This window comes from Macaca nemestrina, chromosome 6 (genome assembly GCF_043159975.1).
Source record: "Macaca nemestrina isolate mMacNem1 chromosome 6, mMacNem.hap1, whole genome shotgun sequence".
Classification (NCBI taxonomy): domain Eukaryota; kingdom Metazoa; phylum Chordata; class Mammalia; order Primates; family Cercopithecidae; genus Macaca; species Macaca nemestrina.
In genome coordinates, this window is record NC_092130.1 from 139,783,222 (window position 1) to 139,806,458 (window position 23,237).

Here is a 23,237-nt window from a genome sequence, read left to right on the forward strand (position 1 = left end):
TTGATTTGCTTCAGTTCTGGAGGATGGGAATTTGCAGGGCTGGTGACATTTCCTTCATTAGACACCAGGAATTCACCAGAGAGAGACAGATTTGTGCCTTCTCTTTTTAGGATCTGGTCATTGATTCTTTAATAAATGTGGTGTAAAGAAAATCCATGCCTACAGTCTGTATAGAAAATGTGAATTTTTTTGATAAGATTGTGTTCTTAATGTAAAAAAAGTTTATTTGTATTCAGTGAAATGCCTAATAAAGTCCTGGTATCAATTATCTTTATTTTTATTTTAATATTCATCAGTGCTTCATTATAAGCTCAAAATGGATCTCTTAAATAGGGCATGACTCAGATCATCAAAAAATATAATTCTTTTTTAACAATGTGAATCATCATATTAGGGTTTCTACCATAAAAATATATATGTATATTATCTACCAATAAAGTCAACGCTGTGAGTCCTTCAATTTGTATAAAAGTTAGGTATCTGATGTCCAATACACTTCACTTCCGATATGATGAAGAAAGCCCATATCAATGTAACAATATTACAGTAACATCGTATATTAATATTATAAAACACCATTTCAAAGTTAAAAGCTTCGGGTGAAGGAAATCTATCTACTTTTGTTGGGCCTGCATGGTACTTAATACATGAGACATTATTTCAGGAGTGGAATCGCCTTTGTATTTCACCAAGTAAACCCTACCTGCTGGGGTTTAAATCATACTTAAAACAAAATTTAAGCATTGTAATAGTATTATCAAAATAGTCAAGCAAATAAATATGGTCCAAGATTATCTTTGGGACTGAGCATGGACATAAATCCCCCCAAAGACTACTAATACGCATAGAGGATTTCTATTTATAAAGCTGTAATGGTTGCTACATTCAAGAAGTAGTGTATGTCTGCAAATAATAATCCATATAACTGTATCTGTGTGTCCTTAATATTGCTATAGCTTCATCAGAGCTGTTATTCATTTATTGTGTCATTCAGCAAACATTTGCCTACTTCGTGGCAGGCTCCCTGCTGAGCACTATAAAACATTCTAAAAAGTTTCCTAGGAAAATGGACAAAGTACATCTTTGGTAGTCTCTCACTTGAGCTAACAACTGGCACTATTTTGTCTCCAAGCAAAGCATTCATGCTCAATGACATTTTCAAAGTAATATCCCCAGATAATAAAATGGTTTGAACACAGTTATTCCTAAGCCTGAGAAGAAAGGGACAACTTCTAAAAAAGTATAATTGGAAATAGGTTGGTCATGACCACAGGCAATGAAGAGTAGACTCTTGTTCTCTCCCTAACACAATCTTTGCCACTATGTACAGGGCCCTGTGTGCAAGCTAGTGGCCACTTCCTACCTGTAGCTTTAAAACAGAAAAAGCAGAGCTCTATCCCTTTTCCTTTCTCCCCTCACCTCCAGACTTGAGAAGAAACTGTCTTTGCTCCACAGGAGAGACTGATGGCACCCCTGAGATGTTAATAAGTAGACTTCTGCATCTCAGGTAAGCCAACCCCATAAATAAAAGAGGTATCTCCTCTATATAAGGTAAAAATTATGGTACTTCCTATATCAGAGGGGTAAAAATATCATCTGGAATTGAAGGAGATAATTCTTTTTGGGTGGAAACAAATACTGTAGCACAATAAGAGGTTTCATCATTGGCTCTCGACATGTAGTTCAATGTATGTTCTTAGCAATAAGACATAATAATGACTGCACTGGAATTAAGCAGCAAGAAGTGAATCTAAATCTGATGGGCACTGCTACCATATTCACTCTTCAGTCCTGTGGACAGAACTATTCCTGGAAACATCTGGAGCTGTGAGGCAAAGGTGAACTACGTTAAACTCTAACAAGTGGGCCTCAGTGCCATAGTGACAGGGAGAGGAAGGTGTTTCAGAACACCAATGCTGGCAGCTCCCGAAGCACCTCTTGGCAGAACCCTTATTCTCTATTTGCACTTACTTCTTCAGAGGAATATGTCAGCTTGACCTCCTGGGGTTATACTGAGAAACAAGAAAAAATCTTTTGCCTCAACACAACTACCCAGCTGTTACTAAATTGTACTATTTCATTACAGGAAAAAAAAAAAAAATGTGCCTGTAGACTGGTTTCTACATTGTATGGGGATAAGGCAGAACATTTTAATTTAGAACCAATAATCCTTTTCTCTTAAGACTATAAGAATATTAGCCTTTGATTTAAGCATTGAAGGTAAAATATTCTTGTATTCCTAGGGCATAGCAGGTATTAAAACATGTTTGGAAACAATGAAATCAAAGCGTGGCTGATTGTGACCCAATTGAACCGTGGACACTTGCTTGATGAGGGTCACATACATGCTAAGTACTGATAAGCGGTAATGAGCGTTCAAAAAACTATAAGGCAGTATCCTTTACCTCCTGTATTCCTCGGAGAAATACTGAGAAAGTGAAGAGAATTTAGGAGAAAATACCCTGCATGGTGTCCTCTATAAAAGTAAAAGACCCTGTCTCTTAGGCTTTAAAGTCAACTCTAAATCTTTACAAAGAATATTCAACCATGGGAACTTGGCTTATCTATTCTAAAAAGAGTGAAAAAGAGTTGAGGAGCAGATTACATTTTGAGCTTCAACAAAATGTCCTGTTTAATTTTCCCAAAATATCCTATTAATTTTTTCATTCGCCCATAGACACATGTGGGGTTGCATAAATTGTTAACTAAAATTCCACAGATTCCTGCTCCCACACAAGACCTCTACTCACATACCCTTTTGGAAGACTATCTTTTACCCCATGCTTTTCTGAGTGCCCAGAAGATACTAGGTTGTTGCAAAAATAATTTCAGTTTATGACATTATTTCCTGTTCAATTCATATTAAACTCCACTACTTCTGGGTACTGCCTGTGCTTCTTTCTCATCTTGATGCCCATTGCAGTCTCTGGTCTCTGCCCTTTCTCTGCCAGACCCAGCAATCTGCCCAGTTACCACTGCTTATCTACAGCTGGGCATCCTACAAAGGTGGAGTCTTCCAGGACTAAAGGGGTAGCTGGCCTATGGCCAAGTAAAGCTAGGTGAGGAAATGTTTCTCCTCCCTTTATGTTACATTCTAACAGAGGGGCTTAGATATAGGCTCTTGTGTTCTAATAATTACCCAAGATCAGAGGAGTAGAGGAGTGGAAGCTCTTTTTTTTTTTTTTTTTTTTTTTTTTTGAGGCAAGAGTCTCCATTTGTTCCTTAGGCTGGAGTGCAGTGCAGTGGTGCAATCATGGCTTTCTACATCCTCAAGCTCCTGGGCTCAAGTGATCCTCCCACCTTGGCCTACCTAGTAGCTGGGACCGTAGGCATGCACCACCATTCCCAGCCTTTTAAAAATTTTTGGCAGGGACAGGGTCTCACTATGTTGCCCAGGTTAGTCTTGAACTCCTGGTCCCAAGTGATCCTCCCGCCTCACCTTTCCCAAGTGCTGGGATTGCAGGCATATCATTTTTAGATCTGGTTCTCTCGCTCTCCCTCCCTCTCTCCTACTAGCTATCCCCGTCCCCCTCTCCCTCTCTCTTGTCTATGGCCTGGAGACAGAAATTAATTCCAGTGACAACCACTGTGCTATTCTCAAAATTGCCACTCCTCTTTGAGGACCAGAGCATTCTTCTTGGTCAAATTTATCTTCCTGGCTTCTCATTCTCTCAAGACATTATCCTAGTTGATTTCTTAATTTTTATAAAAACAGGGTTCTGAGAGACCCACCCTCCCAACTCTGTTATTTAGAATCATTCTAGAACCACATGTGTATGTGGTCTAAAAGAACCAGCAGCTCCTGCTAGCATCCATCTCCACACAGACAGGCAAATGACAAAATTGAGTAGGGGGCTTTGTGTTTGGGTTCCAAGCTCTTCCTTAGTAGAATTCTTCCTTCCCCTGTCCTCGCCAAACAAAACTTATTCTCTCTCACACACACACACAAAATGATGAGTTCATTTACAATGAAGTATTTAATGTGGCTTAAAATAGCAGTGTTTCAATTTTTTTTTTCTTACTGTAAAGGAGTGTTTACAGAAAAATGAAATCACAAAGCAATATATTACAGGATGGCTGTCATAGAGAAAGACCAGTGGCTTTATGTCCCCTTTCCCTATCCCCTAGCTTCCTGAGAGGCTCTATAGAAATTCCTAGGACTGTCCAGAGCAGCACTTCTCAAACTTTACTGCGCAAACAACTACATAGCGATCTCCATAAAAGATCAGATTCTGATTCAGCATGTCAGAGACGGGCCCCAGATTCTGCCTTTCTGACAAGGTCCCAATGATACTGATGCTACTGTCACAGGCATCCCACTGTCAGTAGCTAGGCTATGGAGTCCAGCTTCAAAAATCTGCTTCATAGTCTCAAATGTTCATGAGATGTGCTTTGCAGATGAATAAACGACCAGAGCTCTAATTATAAAAACAGTTTAAATGCAAGAATTATTGTAGGAGAGAGAGCTATAATAATTTTAAAACCCTTTGGTTTCCCAGTCCTAGTCAAACCAAAACCACCAGTAACTACTTGTAGTCTAACAAAATCAGGTTTATTTATCCATTGCAAAGTTCATCTCACCAAAGGAAAACATAAGTTGTTACAGAGTTCTGTGCAAAAGCGGAGTTTAGATGAAATTTAAACAAAACAGTATTTTGATAGACTCAAAGCAAAGTAGGGCTTTGTAAAGTCTAGTGGAGGTCTAGACTGCAAAGCAGACTCAGAGTCCGGTTTCCTTTCACCCTACAAAGTGATGTAGCTATGGAATGCTATGTGCAGAAACTCATTATCTAAAGTTCTGCTCCTGGGCTGTGAATTGAGGCTGCTTCTCTGTGTCAAAGTGACTTAAATCCCGCATGCACAAGTGGAACGTTTTCTTTTTACTGACAGAATTTAAAACAGCCATACTCATTCAAGAAGGGGCTTGTATTCAAGAAGGGGGTTGTACCTTAAAGCTGCAGTGTGTCCTTGTGTGAGTGTCTCCTTCCTTGCAGAGTTGGCTTTATCTATATATTTCTGTTATTCCAACCTGATAAATGGCCATGCAGATTATACTTTCTCAGTTCCAATCTAATTTTAACTGATCAGTTTGCAAATGACAGAAACCCAACTAAAATCAGTTTAACCAAAAACACGAGGGAGGGAGACTCTTCAAACTAATTGGAACTGAAAAAGAGGCAGCTTTGGGGATAACTGGATCTGGAGTCTCAAGCAGTATCATCCGGGCTTGAGTTTTCTCTATCTGTTTTATTTTCCTCTGTCTGCATTGACTATCCTTAAGTAGGATCTTTCCATACTGAGTCAAGATGACCAAAGACACGTTTTCCTAATAGCTTCAACCTAGAAACATAACTGAGTTTCACTGATCTGATTTGGCCCTGAAGGCAATTGCCCAAACAAGCACTGGGTATGAGAATAGAATGGACTGACTGGCTGGGCCTTTGCCAGCCTCATCCCTATGAGTGAACTGCAAATGAGGAAGAGGTGACTTACAAGAAAAATCTAAGTTCTGCTACTACAAGATGTTAGAAGGTGCTCTAGTCAGGCACAAACAGCAGATGTCATTCACATAAGTTTCCCAATACCTCTGAAACCATGCCATGTAGGTAAGCATTGCCTTTATTTACTCATTAGGTGGCCTTGATTGTTTTGACTTCAGTTCTGAATCCCAGAGATTAAAAAGTAAAAACTAACATTAAGTCTAATTTTAATTCTTACTTTTTGATTTTTTCTTTTGTTTTTTAATTTTAAATTATGTCAAACTTACAGAGAAGTTGCAAAAATATTAGAGAAAACATCCATATATATTTTCCTTGTAGTCACTTTTTAGTTAATATTTTTTCAATGTTAACTTATTATCATCTGGAAAATAGTGTGCTTTTAAATAATTATTCACATTTCAGAAAGAAAGTTTTAATTAAGAGGTCAGAATTGAAAAGTTGAAAAACCTATATCCCCACACTCATTCATATAATGAAGTAGGTCTTCATTCAAACTTCACATTATACTAAAGCACCACAGAGAATATAAAAATAAACCCAATGATTTATATAAAAAGAGGGGAAAAGAAAGTTTCTATGATGTATAATATGTAAGAAGGTATTAGGTGTGCTGTTTAGTCTGAATAAGATGCAGGCTAGAATTCTCACTGTGGAGGAAGTAACAGGCAATTCTTCTGAGACAACTTTCAGAAGAAGGTGCTAATATAGTCAAATTAATGGTTCAACAGTGGGGGAAAATGACAGCCTTGGTAGCACCAAATTATTTCCTCCCCAATCAATACAAGTTGCAGGAGATCCCAAAGTCATCAGCTCAGTTCTTGGGATCTGTATTAGTCCGTTTTCACACTGCTGATAAAGACATACCTAAGATTGGATAATTTATACAGAAAAAGAGCTTTAACGGACTCAGCTCCACGTGGCTAGGGAGGCCTCACAATCATGGCAGAAGGTGAAAGGCATGTCTCACCTGGCAGCTGACAAGAGAAAAGAGCCTGCGCAGCGACACTCCCATTTTTAAAACCATCAGATCTCATGGGACCTACTCACTGTCATGAGAACAGCATGGGAAAGACCTGCCCCCATGATGAAATTACCTCCACCAGGTTCCTCCCACAACACATGGGAATTGTGGAAGTTATAATGCAAGATGAATTTGTAACTCATTCACAGCCAAACCATGTCAGGGTCACTATTGACCTGATGAGTTACAAGAGAATTGTAACTCATTCACAGCCAAATCATATCAGGGTCACTATTAAAATAGTTGGCAGAACCACATCTACCTGTTACCTGAGATAAGGCATTTCTGAATTAGGAAAGTGGATGAAATATAGTGTGGCATGTGTGTGTGTGTCTGTGTTAATATTTAGGTGCTCCACAGGATTTTCTGCAGTATTTTCTCATAAAAGGTATTTTTAAAATCTAATTCAGATGCCCCCATCTAATAAGGCCTTCCACAAGGCCACATTCCCAAATTCTGGTCACTATTTCAGCAGTTACAATTTCTTATGGAGTTATAAGAAAAAGACCTTCTTAATCAAAAGTATACAATATAAGTTTTTTAACTAATACTGAAAATATCAAAATATGATCAGCAGCCCTATGAGCACAAGAATGTTCTTGTCTTATTTACCTGTGAATCCCCAATATTTCGTATAGTAATTGCACATTAGTTCCCCAAGGCTTCAATAACAAATTGGATGGTTTAAAAGAACAAAAACGTATTCTGTCACTGGCCTGAAGACCGAAAGTCTGAAATCAAAGTGTCAACAGTATTGGTTATTTCTGGAGGCTCAAAGAAAAAAAAAAAAAAACATCCCATGCTTCTCCTCCAGCTTTTGGTGGTTGTTGGCAATTCTCAGCATCCTTTGGCTTGTCAATGCATTACTGCAATCTCTGCTGCCATCATTACATCATCCCCTTGGTGTTTATCTCTGTGTCCTCTCCTTTTCTTATAAGGGTACCAGTTATTGGATGCAGGGCCCACCCTAATGCAATATGACTTCATCTTAACTAATTACATCTGTAAAAATCCTACATTCCTCTCTTATCCGCCATTTCACTTTCTAAGGTTTCAGTTACCCACAGTCAACTGTGGTCCGGAAATATTAAACGGAAAATTCCAGAAATAAATAATTCATATGTTTTGAATTTCCTGCCATTCCGAGTAGCATAAGGAATCTCACTCTGTCCCAATCTGATAGGTTATCAGATCGACTTTCTCGGTATCACAGTGCCTATGTTCAAGTTATTTATTGTTTTCTTTAAAAATGGCCCCAAAGTACAAGAGTAGGGATGCTGGTGATTCATATATGCCAACGAGAAGCCATAAAGTGTTTCATTTAAGCAAAAAGGTGAAAATTCTAAGAAAAATAAGTTGTATGATGAGGGTGCTAAGATCGATGGTAAGAATGCATCTCCTAGCCATGAAATTATAAAGAAGGAAAAATAAACTTGTGTGTAGTATGTACTATTCCTGGTTTCAGGCATCCATTGGGTGTCTTGGAATATATCTCCTATGGGTAAGGGGAAACTACTGTATTTCCATACTAGGTCACATTCTGAGATTCAGGGTATGCATGGATTTGGGGGGATACTGTTCAGACCACTAAAAATTGGTATATATCCTAAAGAAATGCTGAAATATTCACCATGTGTTACAAAATAATATATATGTCATCCATCTTTCTTTTGATAGATCCTTCTACAATTCAGTAGGTTAGTTGTTCAGTGAACTTAATTTAAAACAAAATAGCATGAAATAGAATTTAAATTATTAGTATATAAAAACTTATTTGCAATATTTTTTCTTATAATGCTGATAAATTCAAAAAGAAATACAAGTCCTGGACTTCAGAAACATTCTCACATTTTATGTAACTTTAAAAAACAATGGTTTGGTATACTCTTCTCAAATAGTCTATTTTTTCTACAACTTCTATTCATTACATTTTTCTGTAGACCTCTTCTCAGGTAGAATGATTACATGACCACTAATCCTTCTTTAAATAAATTTTACCATTTTTCAAAACATTGCACTTCCAGAGATATAACAGAATGAACTGTGTTAACAAATTTAAAGAGTGACATTTAAACAGAACATGTTTGCTCCCTCATTGTCTCATACAGCACCAGATAGACTCTAGTGTTTCTTTTAGAAACAAGCAGGAGACAGAGACCACACTAATTTGAACAGGAAAAGTTTAATATATAATTATTAACTATAACAGAGGATTGAAGAAATAGAATATTGGCTACTGTTGGGAACAGGCCCCCAAAATCTGGCCTTAAACTGGCCCCAAAACTGGCCATAAACAAAATCTCTGCAGCACTGTGACATGTTCATGATGGCCATGATGCCCACACTGGAAGGTTGTGGGTTTACTGGAATGAGGGCAAGGAACACCTGGCCCACCCAGGGCAGAAAACCGCTTAAAGGTGTTCTTAAACCACAAACAACAGCACGAGCAATCTGTGCCTTAAGGACATGCTCCTGCTGCAGATAACTAGCCAAACCCATCCCCTTATTTTTGTCCATCCCTTTATTTCCCATAAGAAGTACTTTTAGTTAATCTATAATCTATAGAAACAATGCTTATCACTGGCTTGCTGTTAATAAATACATGGGTAAATCTCTGTTCTAGGCTCTGAGCTCTGAAAGCTGTGAGACCCCTGATTTCCCATTCCATACCTCTATATTTCTGTGTGTGTGTCTTTAATTCCTCTAGTGCCACTGGGTTAGGGTCTCCCCAACCGAGCTGGTCTCAGCAGGCCACCATGAAGTAAGGAGAACTATAAGGCATATAAGAATAGCAGAAATAAGGAGCAATACCCACCCTTAGGGCTTAAGTAGAGCATCCAAGTAAGAACTTCCCAAAGGGTTGAGATTCATACTTCACTGGGGAGAGCAAAACAATGGCTCACTGGATGTCAGAAAAGGTGCTGAGATGCTGTGCCATTGGAACTTGATGGCGATCTACTCTCTGAAGTAAACCATCCAGAGGGAGAGGTAATGTCTCAGAATTTGTTGCAATGTTGCACAAGAGGGTTCAGGGAAAACTGTGCACAGAGACGTACCCCTTCATGGGTGCCTTGCTGAACAAAACATCTAAGGGGCTCCCTGGGGCAACTGTTGGTCAATGAGTGCTTCTGGGCACCATGTACTGCAGGAGCTGGGCACTGCGGGAGCTGCGCAATGAGAAGCTCAGCGCTAGAGAAACCATGCTGCAAGATCCCAGCAGGAGGAACAAACTGGGACCAGGAAGAAAATGACGCTTTCTTCCTCTAAACTCCCTCCAAGTCTTCCACTGGTAAAATCTAATATTGAGCCAGATAACAAAGAAAATCGATTTAAAGTCTATATTATCACAAAGCAGGCAGTGAAATACGAATTTAGAGCTGAGGCAATAAACTGATAATTGGCACATCTGGTTAACCAATTTTCTTACTTTGTGAACTGAGTTCAATGACGTTTCTACTGTTTAATGTGGTATTCTAGACTGCTAGGACACTAACTTTTGTGGAGACAAGAGACTTTCTCTAAATTATACAAGTGCTAAGGGAACACCAAAATACTGGAGGCCAAATATATCACCTGATATGTTCTATTTGTGTAACACTTAAACATAATGACCGTCAATGTTTAGCCTGTTGCAATGCTTTCAATGTTTAATATGAATAAAATTGAAATCATTACATATAACTATTATTTTTATTTTGAAAGTCTTATTAACGTTATATCTAAATTATTCTTTCTTACTTCATGCTTTTCTTACCATTTATTTTTACATTGCTGTTTTCTGATAAACATTAACAGTAGAGGACCTAAACTTCAGGCAGAGCTTATCAAATATTTTTTATGTATTTGTGCTTTCCTGATATTTTCTAATTTATTTATCAAAAATTTACACTTTAAGCTTGAATATTATCATCTCTATATCACAAATAAAAAAATCAAGACTTAGACAAGTTCAATAACTTGACCAAGTCCACATAACCTAATAAATCATTGAATCAGGATGCGGGTATGTCTAGATCAATGACTCATCAGTACTCTATAATGGCCTCTGAAGAAAATAATGCTAATGATTAGAAGAAAATTATAAAATAGCTGTGCCATTGCTACTATTTGCTTTCCTTCCTTTCCCTTCATTTATAATTGCAGAGGACATTGTTACTTCTGGAAGCATTCTAATAGTTAAGGAAGATCAATAATGACTATTTTTAATAACATATATTATAATTTATGATTCTTATGTAAGTTTATGGGATCTAATTTTACTCATTTTTTTTTCATTTCACCTTCTTGTTTCCACATTCCCTTTTGCTCAGAAAGTGATGTTAATAAGCCTTCTGCTATCACTATCTAACTCACAGGGACCCACTGTTAACATCCAAGAGAGGGCAGAACAAAGAATAAGTTTGTTGCCAACCCTTGTGGTTATTTCCATAGAGACTTAATATAACCAATCAATAAAAGGTAATTTAGAGAAATAAAGAAGCTGTGTAAACAAATGTCTTGTTGATCAGTGAACATTAATGTATCTTCTCATTCAATAATTTGCTTTAGAATCCACCTAAGAAATACTGCACCCTATCTTTTAATGCTTGGGATATTTGATTATTTGACAAAAGAAACACATAATCTATTCATTGATTAACATGTTCCATATATCTAATTCAAAGTTTACACAAAAGCTCACCACCTCACTTTCAATAATTTCCATAAATAATCCACTAACAAAGTAGTTATCGAATGTATTTATTTATGTGATAGGCTGGGAATACAACTATGAATAAGTCACACCAAACTCACAGCTCTCCTGCAGCTTAAAGTTTAGCGAAGGAGACTGGCAATAAACAAAATAAATAAGTAGATTTATGGCATTTTAGAAAGTGATATGGGAAAAATAAAGCAGTAAAGGGGGATAGGGGACTACAATTTTAAAAGGGAAGGTGAGAAAACATCTCACTGAGAAGATGGCATTTGAGAAAAGAACACCTTTGTTCAAAGCTAAAGTGAGCCATACCAACACCTGGAGAAGAACACTCCAGGCAGAGTTTATCCGACATCTCTTATATTATCTCTGAGATCCCAATATGTCTTGTTCCAGCTCTGTGTGGGCTCTGATTGAGTTCACTTCTTTTATTCTGCCTCAGGGCTTCATGTTGATACTACTATAGACTCGTGGGCACTTAAACTCACACATTTGCAAGTTGGAAGTGCATGGAAATCAATGCCCATGTGGATAAACTTCAACCAATGCAAGACAAGATCATCTGGATAAGCTCTTCTCCCTTTGTGTTCCCCAGAAACACTCAAAGTTGCTCAAGAGTGTATTCCAGTGAACTGAGCAGCTAACTGCAGTAACTGGAAGCAGGCTCAATAACGTGTCCTTGCCCTGGTTCTTCCTCCTTCCCTGCATCACTCTTCTTGCCCTTCTCACCTGTGCCCTGGGACTGAGCTCCCTGAAAACATCACATAAGCTCTATGCCTGCATTTCTGGGTAGCACATGCTGAGGCACAAATTGGAAAAGAAGTGCAAAATCCTCAGATGGATACGTGTTTGGCATGCTAAAGAACAGCAAGAAGGCCACTGTAGTAAGATCAAATGTAGCAATGGGGAGGATATAAGAGAATTTTGTCCAGAGGTAATGGAGGACCCATCATATAGGGCCTTATAGATCTTAACAGAACTTTGTCTTTGGTTCTATTTGAGATGAGAAGTTGTTGACATCATCTGCATTATGATTTAATAAGATGACTCTGGGCACTGTGTTAACAAGAGACTGAAAGGGATAAGAGTAGAAATGGATAACCAGTTTGGAGTCTACTGTAGCAATTCTGGTAACAGATGATGATTTGGGCCAGTAACAGCAGAAGTGAACAGATGTGGTAGATTATGGTTATATTGTGAAGGCAAATCTATTTGAACTTTTTTATGGTGTGAGAAGGAAAGAAGAAGCATGGACGACTCTAAAGAAAACCTGATTTGATGTGAACTAAAAAGGGGAAGAAAAGTGAAAAGCAGGAAAAGTTCAGAGACCTGCTTTAGACATGATAAATTAAATGTACCCATGAAACTCCAAGGGCAGATGTCAAGAGAGCAGTTGCATGTATTTGTCTGGATTTCATGAGAAAGATCCAGATTGATAATCATTAATGTGTCATTAGGACTTAAAACGAAGACATTCAATAAGATTACCAAAGAAATGAGTGTAACTAGAGAAAAGATCATGTACTGAGCTGAGGAACACTCCAATATTAAAATGAGGGAGGTAGAGTGGAATCAGTAGACTAAGGAATGATCAATAAGGATGATGAAAACCAGGAGAGAGTGGTGTCCTGAAAGCCCAGTGAAAAAAGCACTTCAAAAAGAAAGGAAATACGTGATTTATCAGGTCGAATGCTGCTGAAGGGGCAAATAAGGATTGAGAATTTGACCTCTAGATTTAGTAACTTGAAACCATTGTTGACAAGAGCACCTTTACTAAAATGATAGAAACAAAGACATAATATGAGTGGGTTTAAAAGAGAATGAGAAAGGAGGAACTAGAAGTAGAGACTATATGCCATACTTTTTAGGGGTTTTGTGTTAGAGGAGAGCAAAGAAATGGAGCAAAGCTACACGGAAAAACAAGGTAAAGAGAGCGTTTATTTGAGATTATTAAAATAATAGCATATAAGTAGATGAATGAAAATAATTCAACTGGAGAAAAAAATTGATGATGCATGAGAGTAGCATTTCTGGGGTAATATTCCTGAGAATGTGAGAAGGCTGGAATCTGATAAACAATTGAAGAGGTTGTCCTTACTAGGAATACGGACACCTCCTTTACAGCAAGAGGAAAGTGAGTATAAGGGTGAGGATCCCAGTTGATGAATAGATGTGGTGTGGGAACTTGTGGACCTCTTCTGATTGCCAGTTTGCTCAGTGAAATTGAAAGCAAATTTATCAGCTGAGAGAGGATGAGTGAACTGTTGTTGAAGGTAAGCAGAAGGCTAAAAGGGTATTAGTCATCTATCATCCTTTTTGTTTTCCAGTTTTCATGCATTCCAAAATACCTACCCCATCTCATCTACCCCAATTACCAATGCTGAATGGTAACCAGAGTAGGAGAATTCAGGGAGTGATACCACAATGAATAGAAACTGGTTATGCAAATGACTGCCCAGTCAATTCCACTGTGTCCCATGGGGCCACTTGGGATGGGGCTAAAAGTAGGCTCTGTTCTATCACTTAAAAGCTTCGTAGAAGATGGGCACAGTGGCCCATGCCTGTAATACTGAAAGGCTGAGGCAAGCGGGTCACTTGAGTCCATGAGTTTGAGACCAGCCTGGGCAACATAGCAAGACCCCATCTCAGAAAAAAATCTTTGGAACCAGTTTATCCATCTTTTTGTCCAATCCCAGCAGCTCAATAGACACCACATCAGGTTTATGGGTGAGGGGTGGGACAGAGCCTCTTTGCTTGCTTGGAAAGTCTGCTTCAGAAAAAGCTGAAGCAGTTTATTCTGGTAGGCATCCAGAAATTCCGGACACTGTGATGATGAAGCGTGTATCCAAAGTCATCTTCCTTCCCTCCAAGCATCTACCAGACAAGCGTGAGTTAGAATATATATGCCCTAGGAAATTCTAAGAATTGAAAAAATGTTGCTTGCTTTCTTCCCCTTTCCTCCGCCCTCTATTTTTCATTATATTCTTTCCCAGATATATCATCAGACTCTCCTTTGCATATGCAAGAAAAAGGCTTGAATTGGGAACTGTGCTTTACCTTCTGTTGTGAAAAAAGTAAATCATACTATTTAGAATGCCTTCCCTGTATAAAGTATATAAACTTTATACATGCATTATTTCATTTAATAGTCACAAAAACTTTACCAAAATTGGACACTAGAACTTTACCAAAATTGGATACCTAGTATCCAATTTTGGGAAAGTTTTTGTGACTATTAAATGAAATAATTGGAGGTTTTATTTTGTATGACTGTTTATTAATTTTGTATAATTGTATACTAAGTATCCAATTTTATAAATAAAGAAACTGAGTTTTTGGGATTTTAAATTATTCAAGTTTACATGAGCAAAAGGTGACTTTAACCCAGGATTTGACTACAGATCCCATGATCTTTGTACTAGACTCCATTATAATTGCCCATCTTTCTCTCAGCCATTTATTTCCCTCCCACCATATTAAATCAATAAGATTCTAGATGACCTTAGTTACCTAAGCTTACAATATTCAACTGGAAATTGATCAACTGTGGCCATATAGCATGTTAAAGAAGGATTCTAAAGTTTTTATTCAGTCAAAACAGACTCTTCATCAGTAAAAATAGAGAAATAGTATTTTTTTACTAGTTACTAATGTGTTTTAAGAAGATTTAAATTTCCCTAATTTATAGAATTCTGGATAATCTGTAACCCAATATTCAAGTACAAAAGTAATTTAATTTCCAATACCTTAGAAATTAAAGAAAGTTACCAAGGGCCCCACAGATCAGAAAAACCAAGGTAAATGAGTTTGGGCAAAGAAAAAAAAAAAGTAAAAAATCAAGGGATGGTGTGTGGAATGAGAAACTGACATTTACCAAGCTTTCTGATTATTTTGAACATGTTATTGATTTCAACCTTGATAACCATGTAATAAAAGGGGCAAAGCCTCCTAAAAGATGACAATGTTCTCAGCATTACAAAATCTCTAAGTAGAATTTAAACCCGGGACTGTCTGATGGCAAAGCTCATGATCTTTGCACTAAATATAGAAGTTATGAGGAAGAAAAAAATATATTCTATTTTTTCAAGACTCCTGAAATACTTACCAGTAGCAAAATGGTTACAATAAATGTATTTAAGCCAAAAACACACAGTGGCCTGAAACAGGTCAGACAGTATGAAGTCTGTACCACCCTCTTTCTCCAATTGCTCTCAGCCATCCTTATTGATTTGATTTGATTGCTCTGCATTTTCCATTGACAGCTGCTTAGTGGTGGCTCTCAGTGATTAGCTGAAACATGTGTCTGCACAATAACGCACAAACATAGTTACTGCAGCACCTAAACAAAAGGGCAAGGTGTGACTTTTCAATGATATGCCAACCTCAGCAATTAACTAATATAAGTTCAGAATCCCAGTACCTCTTTTTTTTTTTTTTTTTTTTTTTTTGAGACGGAGTCTCGCGCTGTGTCACCCAGGCTGGAGTGCAGTGGCGTGATCTCGGCTCACTGCAAGCTCCGCCTCCCGGGTTTACGCCATTCTCCTGCCTCAGCCTCGGAGTAGCTGGGACTACAGGCGCCCGCCACCACGCCCGGCTAGTTTTTTGTATTTTTAGTAGAGACGGGGTTTCACCATGTTAGCCAGGATGGTCTTGATCTCCTGACCTCGTGATCCACCCGCCTCGGCCTCCCAAAGTGCTGGGATTACAGGCTTGAGCCACCGCGCCCGGCCTGTACCTCTTCTTATTTTGAAAAAACCTTAATAGAACCTACTGTTTTCCTATATATGCTGTTATCAAGTGTGAAGAGCTTTTCACCAAGGCAAGTGAAAGGAAAACAATTTTACCAAAAAGAATAATCTGTAATATGCTTTCCCTGTTATTGATGGCAGCAGTGGCCCATCCGGAGTGGCTGCTGCAAAGACACCTGCTGCAGCTGGGTAGGTGGAAACACCCCTGCCCCCACAGGCTCGGAAGTACCTGCTCCCACTCCCTGTCCTCTCCCTACTCCCAGCAGCTGCTCCTGGGTGGAGCAAAGTTGTGGCTGAGTCCAGGTGTTGTCACTACCCGCCTAGGTGTGTACACACTCCCAGTGGCACTGACAGGCCAGCCCCCTGCCACCTTGGCTCCCTCCAGACTTTGGGTGCTGATGAGCATGGGAGGGAGACTGAGCAGGGGTGAGGGTGGCTCAGCAAAAGCCCACAGGCACCCCTGAACCACGAACAGCCTGGGTGCTGTGACACTGTGATGATGTTGATGGCAGCAGGTGGCAGACAGGCTTCTCAGCAGAAAGGGGCGGGTCCCGGGTGAAATTCCACTTTCAATGCAGGGATGGCCCAAAGCCTAGGAGCCAGACTGCCAGTTCCAGGTAGAGTCCCTGGTCCAGAGAGCTACCCACTGCGGGCCTCCTCTCCACTGAGAACTGGACACTCATCAGGATGACCTGCCTGCAGAAAGGAGCTACGCACTCTGGGTCTCCTGAGAGCTGTTCTGTCATCCAGTGAAGCTCCTCTCCACCTTGCTCTCCCTCCAGTTGTCTGTGTACCTCGTGTTTTCCTAGATGCAGGACAGGAACTCAGGACCTGCCAAATGGTGGGACTGAAAGAGTTGTAACACAAACAGGGCTGAACCCTGCCCCCGGCCCCTGACCCCTGCTCTACTTCACCATGTTGCAGGAAACAAGATGGAGAGAAGAGCTACAGCCCTTTGGGGAGCCCAGACCTAGGGGCTCCCCAAGCCAGGGCTGTGAAACTTTCTTTGGGGTTCTGTGGTTCCTGACATTTGCAAGCTTCCAGGAGCCACCACATTCCCCTCATCCAGACACACATGCCCAGAGCAGAAGCCATGTGTGGTACATCTCGTCCAGCCACAGCCTTACACAGAGCCAGCACTTGCGCCAGCACCTGGCTGTGTGCAGTGGCCGGACCCCACGCTCACTCGCTCACAGACCCCTTGCCTCTCTGCACCTCACTGGCCCTTGGCAGATGTGGGATCCAGGCCAGGAGCACGAGCCAAGTGCAGCCTACCAGCCTCAGTGGGTGGAACGAGCCCAGCAGGCACAAGCAATACTCAGGCAGAAGACACTGCCAGCCACACAGGTTTCTGCCTGGTGAAGCAACAGCCCAAGGATCCTGTGACATTACCATCAACTTGGCCATTGAGATGTTAATCTTTCACCCAAGCCTAAATTAAAAATTCAGAGTCTCAACTAATAACTAAACCCTTACAGAAAAGAGACATTCATTCATTCATTCATACAGTGAATTAGTATTTTAATTGAACACCACTATTTATCAGGTACTCTCCTATATTCTATAGATACAGAGGTGAGCAATATATAAATATACTTGTCCTCTTGGAAGAAACTTGCATGATAGCAGGGAAAGCTAAAATAAATTATTACACAATTACATAATCACAAATCCGATAAAACATATAAGTGAAAGTTAGGAGTTGTAGGTGAATGCACATACAAAAGAAGTACCTAACTTAATCTAGGGGTCATGGTAGGTTTCTAGAAGAAGTGGTGCTTTAGTTGAGTTCTAGAGGATATGTAGATACTGGCTGGGCGAACAGTGAGGAAGGTTCAAGAAGAGCATGGGGAGCAGCCTAAGTAGAGGCATGAAATGCTTGTATATCAAGAACAGTTTCAGTGAAGCTCATGAAAACAGAGGCTGGAGGAGGCTGAGATGGAGCTGAAGAGGTTATGCAGTCATGTGGACTATGAGAAGCATTTTGGACTTTCTTTTAAAGGCAATCAGATGCCATTAAAGGATTTTAAGTAAGAGAAGGAAGTAATCATATTTGTTGGTTAAAACATTTCCTAGGATGCTATATGGAGAATCAATTGGAGGAAGCAAATAAAAGGACTTTACAAGAATTCAGGAGAGAGACAATGATGGTTTGGATTAGAATAATGACAAGGGGGGTGGAGAAAAATGTATGGGTTTGAAAACACAGGACTTAATGCTAGACTGGATATAGGGGGTGGTCACGAAGAAAAAGGATTTAAAGGTACTCTCAAGTTTCTGATTAGAAAGAAATCAAGAAATTGTTATGCTAAATATAAAAATGGAAGACATTCCAGAACACACACATTTAGAAAAATGGATCATTGGTTCACATTTTGAACAGAATGAGTTTTAGATACTTGTGTGATGGGACAGTCTTGCGTAGGCAGCTGCGTTAACTGGCTAAAGACACAAATTGAAGAGCAATATGAAAATCTCCAGATCTATTTAGAAGCAGAGTCTAGATTGAAACAAAACTAACTCTCAATTATTAAATGTTGAATTAAATGGGATGACTGCAGGACACAAACATGACCAAAGGGGATGTACCATTGCACATCTCCATAGTGACAAATATTCTCCTCTACCTGGGCCTTCGGGTTAACTGGCCTAACAAACTTTAATCCTCCATCATCTAAGTGCCTTTCTAAGAAATTATAAAGCCTAGAATTTTAAGTTTAAAAGGAAATATTAATAAATGAAAATATTATAGGTAAAACAGAAACCAGAAGATAATACCAAAAATGTTGTTCATCAAACATAAATTCTGGACACTGACCAAGGTAGTATATACGTAATTAAAAATAATACCTGCAGCACATCATGCTTGTGAGTAATCAGAGGCAATGCATAGATGACATACACTTAATTATTGGACAATACAAGTAAAAAAATCAAGATATGCTCAAATATATGGTGTAGGTTATTTGTTCAATCAACAAACACTTTGTTAACGAACCATCATTTGACAGATTCTATGGTGTGCTAGGGATATAAAGATATACAACTTGACTTTCCATAATGAAAGTCAAGTTTTTCATTACGGAAAGTCAAGTTTTAGGAAAGAAAACAGATGAACATAAGGCTGTCACAAAGCATGTGTGCTAGAGATAAATATGCATTTTCATGGGACCATATACACTGAATTAATTAAATTGGTTGGAGGTGATGACAATTAAGTTTGATATTCAGTGATTAATGGGTCAAATAGAGAATAGTGGAAGTGTTTTCAAGATATGACATAGCATGGCACAATGATGAAAGAATGAAAGAATGAAAGATTGTGGTGGGCTATGTGGCTGCTATATAGGTGTATGGTAGGAATTGGTGGAAGAAGAGTCTGGAACGGTGGGTTGGGGTTTTGTGTATTGTGCCATGGGTTTTATTCTGCACATAATGCGAGAGTACCTGATTCGTTTCCAAGAAGGTGGTAAATCGCGTTCCAGGATGAAACCCAGGTGTGGATACTGGTGAAGCAGAGTGGTTATCTGAGCATTCATAGGACTAGTAGAAATTATGTTTAAAAGAGAACACAACTGCCCAACAGTAAGATAGCTAAATCTGTCAAGGATGAGGGGTGAAAGGGAAGAGTAACACAAGGCAAGTGTTTGCAGGAATGATTGGATAACAAAAATAAGGGGAGAATAAAAAATCAACAATTCTAAGGCCTAAAAGACCAAAGATTTGTTTAGTTGGACTCTGGCTAGGATATGGATGAGTTGGCCTGGTTAAAAGACATAGAGGTAGGGGAGCTCTCACCCAGGGAGACATTGACAGTTGTCAAGCCAGGGGCTAACATAATCAGATTGGTATTTTAGAAAGATTACAGCCAGGCACGGTGGCTCACGCCTGTAATCCCAGCATTTTGGGAGACCGAGGCAGGTGGATCACTTGAGGTCAGGAGTTTGAGATCAGCCTGGCCAACATGCTGAAACCCTATGTCTACTAAAAATAAAAATATCAGCCAGGTATGCTGGCGCATGCCTGTAATTTCAGCTACTCGGAAGGCTGACATAAGAAAATCGCTTGAACCTGGGAGGTGGAGGTTGCAGTGGGCAGAGTTTGCACCACTGCACTCCAGCCTGGGTGACACAGCGAGACTCCGTCTCAAAAAAAAGAAAAATTGCAACTAAAGTGTGTTGAAAGATGGCATGAACAGGGGTCAGGCAGGCATTCTTTTGGGAAAGTGCAAGTAAGAGAAAGCTGAGGACGGTTTCAGCTAGATCAATGACCAAGAACTGGAGTGGTCTGATGAGGAAGGGGAAAGATAATATGCCAGAGTGGTCAGGCAAGACTTAGGGTCATTTGCAGAATCAAATTTAGCTTGATAGTGAGGAATAAGGAAGATACTTCATACTGGAGGAAGGGCAGCAGAACATTTTACGGAGTAACAGATTTGGCAGACTCGTGAGCCTCACTCTGTCTGGCATTTTTATACTCATATCTGGTTCCTGGTGTAAGCTCCATATCCTAGAAAAATTTTGCAAGTGGACCTCAGCACTATATTGGTCACTATTAAGAGTCCAATGGCTTTCTGCATCAGTTACCTTTAGAAAAGCCTGTGGTGGAAGCTAATATAGTAAAAATCAGTTCGTGGGCTTCAGATTACATAGGATTCTACTGAGAAATTTCCAAGAGTACTCATAAATCCATTCCTACCATATCCACAAATAGGAATCATTCTCAAATGTGGCTAACCTTTAACACAGAATTATGCACTATGGTGTAGTGAAAAGAGCTTGGACTTTGACCACAAATTTGCTAAATGATTGATGAAAATTACCTTACAATAGGAAAAGATGGCTGTTTGTCAAAAGGAAAAAATGGTATAGCTTAAATATCTGCAGACTGAGCTGCACTAGCTTCAACCAAGACTTTCTGCAGACTGGTCACTGCTTTTTAATGTTTCCATTGACGTCAGATAGTGTCTAGTGCAACCAACTATTTTTATATATCAATTGCAAATGCAGCAGCTATCTCTCCTCTGAATTAGATCACAGAGCAGCAATGAAATGCATGCCTCAGTCATAAGGTAGATGAACAGGCACTTCTAGGTTATGTTAGAGAGAATATGAGTTCTCCTCACTCTGCCCTAGAGCAATGGTTGCAGTTGTCAATTGTACAAATCACTAGGTGCTTTTTCTTGCAGTGTTTTTGTAAGAAAGGAATAAAAGGAATATTTTGTTTTGTTGATCCAAGAGTAACTGCAAGAAATCTGGGCACAGTACACAAAGCAAGCCAAACTTTGAGAGAGCAGCAGAATTATCAATGCCAGACAATGACAGAAAGGAACATAAAATCATTGATGCCCATTTCCCAATCTTAATGCTGATTCCTTTGATGAAAAGGAAATTGGAGGATCAGATTCAAGGACAGGAGATCATCTGAGCACCGAGAGGCACCTTCTGTGACTTTTGAGGCTGTAGTTGCTAAAGAATTTCTCCAACTGGGTATGTTCTGATGTAAATGCTCCCAAAAATGCCTGCTAATGTTACCAGATAGGAACCCCTAACCAGTAAACCTTATGTATAAGCACATAGCAGCGTAAGAACTATTACTGGTGTCGTAAACAGAATCTCCATAGTAGTGTTGAACATATTTTCATGTGCCTTCATATTTTGATTAGAAATAAAGTCAAGAAATTGTCAACAAACATCACATGATACACGTTTAAGAGAAGTCTCTTAACCATGAAGAGAAAGGTCATATAGTGTACTTTTAAATCCACTATATAAAATCCCCCTTCATAAATCCCCCTGTATAAAACCAGGTTTTTTGTATGGACAATTTTGTTTTTTGCAGAAGGTAGAAACTCACTATTTTGTAGAAATGGGGAATGAGAGGAGGAAGAATAAACATTCAAATTCGTAACCATCAAGTTTTTGTGACTCGGTGTTGTTTTCCCAGAGTACATACATTTCAATAAGACCCTTTGTTTGCTGGGTTATATTACATGATTGCACTTTATCAATTCTGAATTTTAAATTGCAGACTATAATATCAGTTCCCAAATGTCAGACATCATGATGAATTGGCTTTTCAACTTGTCAAGCCATTCCCTTTTCTTGCTTCCAAAATGTCAGATGCAAAGGCTCCTGATAACAAAGCTGTGCAAAGCATGTTTTTTGTTTTTGTTGTTGTTTTAGCAATCATAATAATGGAAATCCTTTCAGAGTTTGTTTTATATGTAAAAGCTGTGTTTTTATTGATATTCCAATTGTGCAGATTAGGTCACCTTTTAAGTAAATTAATTAATTAAATCGAACCCCCTCATACAGCACATTTGAAATGATTGATTTTATCACCCCTCTAGTGCTAAAATTTATGTTTAAAAATTGTTGATACGTGCTGAATTATTTTTTTAAATTTGTCTTTTATTCCAGATACACAGATATTTTGCCCTTTTTGGAAACTGAAGATAAAACAGAAAAAAATAGAATTTTAAGATATAAATATTTCTTCATTAACATGTTAATCTAGCAAAACTCACATAAGAATGGCCACCTGGAATTTCATGAAATGTTGCCACAGAACAATACTAAAAACTGAATGATTATGCCTTTTTCCATATTTTAATTAAAGCTGAAATGAAAATACTCACTGTTGGAAAGTAAAGAAATTAAGCCATAGATTGGTGGCTTGGCTGATTATTTAGAAATGTATTCATTTAGTCATCCATCCATCACATATTTATAGAGTATCTACCACATTCGAATCACTAGACTAAGTAGAAAATAGAAGGATAAATAAAGCATAGTTTCTGTCCTTGAGGAGATGGAATTTAAGAGGAAAACAGGCTATGTCATAACCAGAGATAGTAAGAACTCAATAGGTCGAAGACATTCACTTCTTCTTTCTAGGTATAACTTTGAAATTCCTGAAGCCCTGAAAATGAATATTGCATAATAAATCTTGAAAAACCTACCTAAACTATAATGTGACAGAGCTCTAAAGGACAGTCCTCCTTTACTCAGGTTACCTTGCCATTCAGATAGTACTCCCTTCGTAAGTTATACCTCCTCTATTTTAATATATGTCCAGTAACACGAGGCAGGGCACAATACCCTAATATATTCCATAATACAAATAAATACCTAATATATTCCATAATACAAATAAATAAGGACATCTAAAAGTCACCCTCATTCAACCTATTGTATGTATTGCACCATTTTCAGCAGATTATTTTTCTGTTTTCTTTTTCTTCTCTCTCAAGAAAATGAGTTGGCATT

The 23,237-nt window shown here is 38.8% G+C and overlaps 1 long non-coding RNA gene across 3 annotated transcripts; it reads left to right on the forward strand.

Moving 5' to 3' along the window:
• The first annotated feature begins 10,347 nt into the window (after positions 1-10,347).
• Positions 10,348-22,714, forward strand: LOC105487448 (uncharacterized). 3 transcript variants are annotated; one of them, XR_011625054.1, is made up of 4 exons: positions 10,348-13,491; positions 14,023-14,105; positions 21,354-21,455; positions 22,389-22,714. It is a non-coding gene; the product is annotated as an uncharacterized lncRNA (long non-coding RNA). The 3 variants fall into 3 exon arrangements; XR_011625055.1 differs by lacking the exon at positions 21,354-21,455 and having other exon boundaries at positions 10,349-13,491; XR_011625053.1 differs by lacking the exon at positions 22,389-22,714 and having other exon boundaries at positions 10,349-13,491; positions 21,354-22,072.
• Positions 22,715-23,237: the final 523 nt, after the last annotated feature.